The 8,663-nt window shown below is 45.0% G+C and overlaps 1 pseudogene; it reads left to right on the forward strand.

Moving 5' to 3' along the window:
* The first annotated feature begins 501 nt into the window (after positions 1–501).
* LOC129060566 (olfactory receptor 7E24-like) lies at positions 502–7,269 on the forward strand (annotated as a pseudogene).
* Positions 7,270–8,663: the final 1,394 nt, after the last annotated feature.

An 8,663-nucleotide genomic window follows, 5' to 3' on the forward strand; every position in this document is an offset into this window, starting at 1 on the left:
TTCAGAGGGTGTAACCAATCGGAGGCCTCTAACGGGCACCTAGGGGCGTTATCTAATTCTTCCAGCTTAATAAAAATCCTAATGTGGGCTATTGAGCCGTTTGCTCTATCCCGCTCATGCTGTGTGAATTGTACTTTCGCTTCAATAAATCTGTCTCTTCCTTACTCCGGTTTTTTCTTTTGTTTCTTTTCGTTGCTTTGATCTTTTGTTACTTTGTGCATTTTGTTCAATTCTTTGTTCAACACGCCAAGAACCTGGGCAATCCACGGTCAAGACCTTCCATCCAGTAACAGAGGCAGCACGATCCCTTGATGCCAGGAGTTCGAGACCAGCTGGGGCAACAAAGTGAGACCCTGTGTCTACCATCTGTCTGTCTATCTATCTGTCTGTCTATTTTTTTTTTTTTTTAATTATCTGGGCATGGTGGTGCATGCCTGTGGTCTCAGCTACTCCTCAGGCTGAGGTGGGAAGACCGTCTGAGCCTGGGCGTTGAGGCTGCACTGAGCTATGATGGCACAACTGCACTCCAACCTCGGTGACAAAGCGAGATCCTGTCTCTAAATTAAATTAAAAACAATACCACCAAAACAACAGCAGGTTGGGCGGTGGTGTCTCACGCCTATAATCAGAGCACTTTGGGAGGTCGAAATGGAAGACCGTGTGAAGCCAGGAGTTCGAGAGCAGCCTGGGCAACAGAAACCTCACCTCTACAAAAAATATAACTGGCCTTGGTGGCGGGCGCCTGTAATCCTAGCTACTTGGGAGGCTGAGGCAGGGGGATTGCTTGAGTCCCAGAGGTTGAGGTTGCAGTGAGCTGAGATCCCGCCGTTACACTCCAGCCTGGATGACAAACTGAGATCCCATCCAAAAAAAGCCAGTGCCCCGCTGAGTTTTTCCTGAAACGAGAAACCCTCGCCTGTAGCCAGGAGAAAAGTCCGCGAGCCAGCAAAAAACAAACTCGGCCAGGAAACAGATAACAAGGCCACCCTGGCGTGCCAGAAGACGACGCTGCGAGGCGGGTTCTTCTTCCTGGTCAGCGGTGATCGCTTCCGGGGTGGTGGCGAGGGAGGCGGAAGTGTGATGTTGTAGCAGGTGGCTGCTGTCTGTGGGCGGCTGTGGGAGGCTCCCGAGGTGGGGGGCTGGGCCAGGATGGCTGCAGCGGCAGCCAGGGCAGGGAGCGGGCCCTGGGCGGCCCAGAAGAAGCAGTTCCCGCCGGCGCTGCTGAGTTTCTTCATCTACAACCCGCGCTTCTGGCCGCGGGAAGGAGAGGTATGCGGAGGGGGCGGCGTCGGTGCTCCCCGGGGAGGTGGCCCTGTGGTTCTGCCCACCTCGAGCGGCACTGACCTAGCCTGCGTTGTGCCAGTTGCGAGCCCGGGCGGGGGGCTGCGGCGGGGTCTTGACAGCAGGCGGGGACCGCTTGAGGTCCTGGGTCCACGCTTGTCTGTGGAATAAAGCCCCGTCAGGTCTGGTATCACTCCACACCCCAGGTTGAGGCTGTTTGCGCTTTGCTTTGCGTCAGTTCTGGGAAACTAAAATTGAACTTGGCTTTGTTAAGTGGGTAGTCCCCAACTAGAAGCGTGGAAGCAGAGTGGCAGACGCTAGCCTTCAAATGATACAAGCCTGGAGGACCCTGTAAAAGTTTTCACCGAAATGAGGAAATTAATTCCGGGGCGTGTGTGTGTGTGTGTGGGGGTGTGGGGGTGTGGGTGTGGGTGTGGGTGGTTTTTCTGAGGTGGGGACGGCGACTTTCTCAAAGGATGTCCGGAGCTGTGTTTCATTACCAGCAAGTCAGAGTTCTTTTAAAGACTGTCCAGGCTGGGCGCCCTGACTCGCGCCTGTAATCCCAGCACTTTAGGAGGCGGAGATGGGAGGAGTACTTGGGGCCAGGTGTTCCAGACCAGCCTGGGCAACATAGCAAGACCCCCAGCTCTACCAAAAAAAATAATAATAATCGGAAAATGAGCCAGGCGTGGTGGCACGCACCTGTATTTCCATCTACTCAGGAGGCTGAGGACAGAGGATCGCTTGAGCCCAAGTGATGGAGGCTGCAGGTGAGCTGTAATTGGGCCACTGCACTACAGCCTGAGTGACAGAGACCCCATCTCCAGAAAATGAAAAAGAAAAAAAAAAAAAAACTCGTCAGTTCAAATGCCTGGGAACTGGCTGGATTTAATTTTCAGGGAGCTATGTGTCTGCAGATGTGCACACCTTTATTTCTTACAAGCATTGGTGTATTACAAATTAGCACTAGGAAAGAAATCTGGAGACTTGAGTTTTCATAAAAATTACCTGGTGCTACTTCAGATGTGACTTATTGACTATCGAAATTGCCTTTCTGACTGGTGGGCAGTATTTGCACAATGATGAGATAATTCCTGTTCTTCTTCTTTTAAATAGAGACGAGGTCTCACGGTGTTGCCCAGGCTGGTCTTGAACTCCTGAGCTCAGGTGATCCTCTCTTCTCGGCCTCTCAAAGTGCCAGAATTACAATTCCTGTTTTTCTAAAACCGGTTTTTCTTTTGTTTTGTCATTAGCATGTGCGCCACAAGAGGTCGACACTGAACTTAGCGTTTTCAGTAGCTAAGACGAAATGTTTCTCTTCATGATGTGCTTCTCTTTCCTCAGTTTCAGGAGGAAAATAAGATTTGATTTTATCATCCAAATGAGGTAGAAGAGAAGAGGCCGGGCGCGGGGGCTCAAGCCTGTAATCCCAGCACTTTGGGAGGCTGAGGCGGACGGATCACGAGATCAGGAGATGTAGACCACCCTGGCTAACAAAATGAAACTATGTCTCTACTAAAAATACAAAGAAATTAGCCAGGCGTGGTGGCGGGCGTCTTTAGTCCCAGCTACTCGGGAGGCTGAGGCAGGAGAATGGTGTGAAACCGGGAGGCGGAGGTTGCAGTGAGCAGAGATTGCACCACTGCACTCCAGCCTGGGCGACAGAGTGAGACTCCGTCTCCAAAAAAAAAAAAAAGAAAAAAAAAAACAGAAAAAGAATGAGAAGAGAGAAGATTAGAAATGTCGGATTGTGTGAAGCCATTGTACAGTTTACAAGGTAATACCTCTAAGCGTGCCTTTTAGAGTTCAGTGAATTCTTAAAACTGCTGCTGGAGAATTGTCCCAAAGATAATTTTTTCACCTTTGTAAGACCTTTAGCCCATCAAAACCTGCAAAATCTTTACATACACAAAATGAACCAGAAGGAAATTTCTGGATGGTCATGATATTTACATACACAGTGTATCTTTCTGAAATTGTATGGTGAAGTTACGGGTGATCTTTGCTATTCAGAATTTAGGAAAGTTCTCTGGCTGTTGCATCCAAATAAAATTACAATAAAATTGGTTGCAATTTTAAAATCAAGTTCTTCCTATTTGCTTTATTCGTTCTTGGGGCTGCTTTAAGAAGCTGCGTGTCTGGTGCTGTCGCATGTTCAAAATTTTTAAACTAAGGCAAAATAAAAAACATGGTCTAATGAATTCATTGTATAAATTGAGTATATCAAACTTTGTGGGTTGTTCGGAATCCTATAATTGAAAAACAGTAAAGATGGAAACAAGTTATTGAATATCAAGAGGAGGAGTTGTTGGTAATGTGTCATTGTTTGTTTATTTATTTTTTTTAAATGTATTGATTAGTATGTTGAATGCCTTACTTGGTCGGATTTAAACTAGGTGGCTTTTGCGGAAGTTTCTCGGGGTATATAGCAAAGGTTTATGTTTATCATTTACACTAGCACAATCTTTTAAAAATATATATGCACCCTATCTCACTAATAGCTTCTATTCTTCATCTATATTGAAAGCCCTCCTCTACTAAGGCTTACTGATTCACAAATTAGAATGTAAACACTTCTGGCTGGGAACAGTGATTCACACCTGTAATCCTAGTACTTTGGGAGGCCGAGGTGAGGTGGGCCGATCACTTGAGGTCAGGGGTTCAAGACCAGCCTGGCCAATATGGCGGAACCCTGTCTGTACTAAAACTACAACAACTGGCCAGGGATGGTGGCACACACCTGTCATCCCGGCTACTCGGGAGGCTGAGGCAGGGGAATCTCTTGAACCAGGGAAGCAAACGTTGCAGTGAGCCAAGATTCCACCACTGCACTCCAACCTGGACAACAGAGCAAGACTCCCATCTCAAAGAAAAAAAAAGAAACACTTTTTTTCAGCACACGACTATGGTGGGACCAAGTTTATAAACATTATACTGTTTGGCCAAGAGTCAGTGTACCTTTGCCATCTATCCAGTGGACATTGATTTTCCCTTGAATTGAGATGTGTGCTGTGTTTTCGTGTTTGCAGGACAAGGTTTATAGTTCGCTGCCGCAGCAGTGCTACAGCATGTACAAGGTAAGCATGGCATTCTTTTTGAACTGAGAGTCCAGCCACTTACCCCTATTTCTAGGCTCCACGGGTGTTTAAAGAGAAATCTGTAAATGACTGCAAAGTGACTCTATCTTAGAGAAGAAAATAATGAGACCTTTGAAACAGGTAGTGAGGTTTATGCCTACATTTATTCAGTAAGTATTGAACTCCCTTCTCTTTTCTCAGCCTTATAGTAGGAATGTGTCCCCAGTGATGAAAAAGTGTGTCTATGCGCTCAAGGAACGTACAGAATGCAGATAATTTTATGATGTAAAAAGTTCAGTGAGGCAGGGCACAGTGGATCACACCTGTAATTTCAGCATTCTGGGAGGCTAAGGCGGGAGGATTGCTTGAGCCCAGGAGTTCAGGACCAGTCTGGGCAATATAGCAAGATGTCATCTCTACAAAAAAATTTTATAAAAGTTAGCCAGGTATCATGATGCATGCCTCTACTGCCAGCTACCTGGGAGGCTGAGGTGGGAGGATCACTTTAGCCTCAGAGGTGGAGGTTGCAGTGAACTTTGATTGTGCCACTGCCCTCTACCCTGGGCAACAGAGTGAGATTCCATCTTAAAAAAAAAAAAAAAAAAGATGGTGATTCCATTCATTCAGTGAAAACTGAAAAATGACAAAAATGTGGATGATATTCTGAATGTAAATTGAAATTCAGGGTAAGTTGAAATTTTTGAAAGATGCCTAGAGCAATTAGGTGGTTTCATAAATAAAACAGCATCACATAACAGTATTTTTTGTAACATATTTTTAACTTAAGTTTTGTCATGTAAATATTCTCTGTATTGAAAAGAACTGGGAGATTTAATAAGCTGAATTAATAATTCCCCAGAGCCTATATCTTGCCTGGCATAGAGGAGAGAGCAAAAGTAAAAATCTATGTTAATTATTGAATTGACGCTTCCTTGGTTCACAAAAATTGGCTGTCATAAGTGTGACTTTGACTTACTTGATCCCTCTTGTTTTTTGTTTTTTGAGACGGAGTTTTGCTCTTGTTGCCCAGGCTGCAGTGCAGTGGTGTGATCTCGGCTCACCTTAGCCTCTGCCTCCCAGGTTCAAGCCATTCTCCCGTCTCAGCCTCCTGAGTAGCTGGGACTACAGGTGCGTGCCACCATACCAGGTGAAGTTTTTGAATTTTTAGTAGAGGCAGGGTCTCACCATGTTGGCCAGGATGGTCTTGATCTCCTGACCTCCATGATCCGCCCTCCTCGGCCTCCCAAAGTGCTGGGATTACAGGTGTGAGCCACCGCGTCCGGCCAAACTTTCTGATGAAAACTCTTAAGTCCTCCTAAGCTAAGGACAGGAGTTATAGCTTACATGAAGTTTAAAGCCAGACCCACCGATTTGAGGAAGCAATTACTCTCTTGAAGGAGAAAAGTCCGAAAACATAACGATGAAATCACTAGGACCTAACTGGCATGTGGAATGATTTTCTGCTTATGAACTATCAACTTTAATTTCATTTCCAGATGGCATGGTCTCAGCTGTTATACAGTGTTTATAAATGTTCTAAATCAAGGGAATTTGTATCAACCTTCTAGACTAAAATATTTGAGTTCTTAATTTGCTTTAATTAGGATAACCTTTTTCTTCAAGTGAAGAGAATCGTATTTTTACGTAGTTTTTTTCAGAAAAGATAGGCTGTATTTTCTAGCAGTTACAAATTTGTTATGTATGATGATCTCGTTCTTGGAACATTCTTGAATCTAATGTCTCTAAGGTGTGTACAGGAAGAAATGAATAACACAGAAATCAAAGATGAAAGCATTAGAAGACAATTGAGTCTGTCAGAACTGCAAAATATTGCTGAGTGTGGATTGCTCAGAAATCTGAGAACATGACTTGTGAATTGCTTCTATTCAAAATGCAGACACAATGCCGGGGTTTGTTTATTTGTTTCCGATTTTTCAACACTCTTTTCTATGCAAAAGGTGTCCAAACTATGCAGACCCACAGAATCTAACAGATGTCTCTCTATTCCTCCTCCTAGAACTCTCAGGGGATCCAGAACTGCAGCCGGTCCTCGCTGGGCTGTTCCTGCCCATGTGCCTGGTCACAGTGCTGGGGAACCTGCTCATCATCCTGGGCATCAGCGCTGACTCCCACCTCCACACCCCCATGTACTTCTTTCTCTCCAACCTGTCCTTGCCTGAAATCGGTTTCACCTCCACCACGGTCCCCAAGATTGTGGACATCCAATCTCACAGCAGAGTCATCTCCTCTGCAGGCTTGCCTGACTCAGATGTCTCTTTGCCATTTTTGGAGGCACGGAAGAGAGACATGCTCCTGAGTGTGATGGCCTATTACCGGTTTGTAGCCATCTGTCACCCTCTATATCATTCAGTCATCATGAGCCCGTGTTTCTGTGGCTTCCTAGTTTTGTTGTCTTTTTTTTTCTTCTCAGTCTTTTAGACTCCCAGCTGCACCACTTGATTGCCTTGCTAATGACCTACTTCAAGGATGTGGAAATTCCGAATTTCTTCTGTGATCCTTCTCAACTCCCCCATATTGCATGTTGTGATGCCTTCACCAATAACATCATCATGTATTTCCCTGCCGCCATGTTTGCTTTTCTTCCCATCTCGGGGACCATTTTCTCTTACTCTAAAATTGTTTCCTCAATTCTGAGGGTTTCGTCGTCAGGTGGGAAAGTATAAAGCCCTCTCCACCTGTGGGTCTCACCTGTCAGCTGTTTGCTGAGTTTATGGAACAGGCGTTGGGGGGTACCTCAGTTCAGATGTGTCATCTTCCCCCAGAAAGGGTGCAGTGGCCTCAGTGATGTGCACGGTGGTCACCGCCATGCTGAACCCCTTCATCTACAGCCTGAGAAACGGATATTAAAGGTGTCCTGCGGCGGCCGTACGGCAGGACAGTCTAATCTCAATATCTTATCTGTTCTATTCTTTTGTAGTGTGGGTTAAAAAAGGCAGCAAGTTCAAATAAGAATGATATCCCAGGGTGAACACCCACTGTGATATTAGGAGTAATACCTCCCTAGGATACAAAAAATACTGTCACGGGATATACACACATGGGGTACACCCACTGTGATCTTAGAAGGAATATCTCCCTATAATATGAAAAATATCACAGGGTGTGCACACTGTAATGTTACGAGTAATCTTTACCCTGGATATTACGACTAATATCAAGGGTGTACACACATGGGGTACGCGCACTGTGATATCAGGAGTTGTATCTCCCTAGGGTGTTATGAATCATATCACAGGGTATATACTACGTGTGTACATCCACTGTGATATTTGAAGTCATATCTCTCTATGAGATTACAAATAATATCAAAGTGTATGCACCCCTGTGACCTATTAGGAGTAACATCCTTCCAGGCTATTACAGATAATGTCACAAGGTGAACACCTCGTGTGACATTTTGTACACCTTCTGTGACATTAAAAGAAACATCCTCCTAGGATATTACAAGTAATGGCACAGTGTACACACATGGTGTACACTGCCTGTGCCATCAGGAGTAACATTCCCCTAGGATATTACGAATAATATCACAGCAGGTGTACACACATGGTGAACATCCCATGTGACATTAGGCGGGACATGCCCCTAGGATATTAGGAATAGTATCAAAGTCGTTGAACATGCATGATCTACACCCCCGGTGACATTAAAAGTAACATCCCCCTAGGATATTATGAAGAATATCACAGGGAGTACACCCCGTGTGACAGGAGTAACATCCCCCGAGGATAGAACGAATAATATCAGAGGGTGTAGATGCATTGTGACCTTAGTAGTAACATCTCTTTAGGATATTGTAAATCATATCACAGGGTGTACACGCATTGTGACATAGGTAGTAACATCCCGCTAGGATATGATGAGTAATATCACAAGGTGTACACCCCCTGTGACAACAGTAGTGACATTCCCCTAGAATATGACGAATAATATCACAGGAGGTGCAGCCCCTGTGATTTACGAGTAACATTTCTATAGAATATTACAGGTCGTATCACTGTGTGACTCTGTACACCCCGTGTGACATCAGGAGTAACAGCCCACAAAACTATTACGAATAATATCACAGGGTGAACACCCCCTGTGAGAAGAGGAATAATGTAGTTTTAGGACATTATGAATGATATGACAAGGTGTATACACCCTGTGATGTTAGGAGCAATATCCGTCTAGGATATTAGGAATGATATCACAGGGGACACACCTCCTGTGACATTAGGATATTACGAATAATATCCCGAGGTGTACACGCATTGTGACAGTACTAACATCCCTGTGGTATAC

This window comes from Pongo abelii, chromosome 6 (genome assembly GCF_028885655.2).
Source record: "Pongo abelii isolate AG06213 chromosome 6, NHGRI_mPonAbe1-v2.0_pri, whole genome shotgun sequence".
Lineage (NCBI taxonomy): Eukaryota > Metazoa > Chordata > Mammalia > Primates > Hominidae > Pongo > Pongo abelii.